The following is a 395-nucleotide window of genomic DNA, read 5'->3' on the forward strand; positions in this document are numbered from 1 at the left end:
GGTCCGGGGCTGACGGAGGGGCTGAGGGTAAAGCCATTTCCCAGGCAAATGGAGGAAATGCAGGAAGTGCTGCCTCCTCGACTCCAATGTCTTCGCATGTGGAGGACAGCGCACCCGTGTGTATGTCCGCATCGCGCATTCGTCATTTCATACATGTCGATCTGTGTGCGGGGCTGCTTGCCTGTCACAACCGTGTCCCTGTGACTCTCAAGTTCCTCCCCCAGCGTGTGAATCACCCTCAACACCGGCCAGACCACCCTCTGCCTGAAGGGGCTTAAACGCAGCCGCCCGGAGGGTGCACGGGGTCCGCAGGGTGGGATCAGCTGGGCCTGCCCCCCCTCCCATGCCCCAGCTGCCCTTCCGCTCCAGTGGAGGGAAGGAGACAGCCCTCTGCC

The 395-nt window shown here is 62.8% G+C and overlaps 1 protein-coding gene across 1 annotated transcript in view; it reads left to right on the forward strand.

The window, feature by feature from the left end:
• Nucleotides 1-395, forward strand: part of SDK1 (sidekick cell adhesion molecule 1) — a 339,428-nt gene that overhangs the window by 287,552 nt on the left and 51,481 nt on the right. The gene's annotated exons all lie outside the window — the stretch shown is intronic.

Source organism: Myotis brandtii, unplaced genomic scaffold (assembly GCF_000412655.1).
Source record: "Myotis brandtii unplaced genomic scaffold, ASM41265v1 scaffold579, whole genome shotgun sequence".
Taxonomy (NCBI): Eukaryota; Metazoa; Chordata; class Mammalia; order Chiroptera; family Vespertilionidae; genus Myotis; species Myotis brandtii.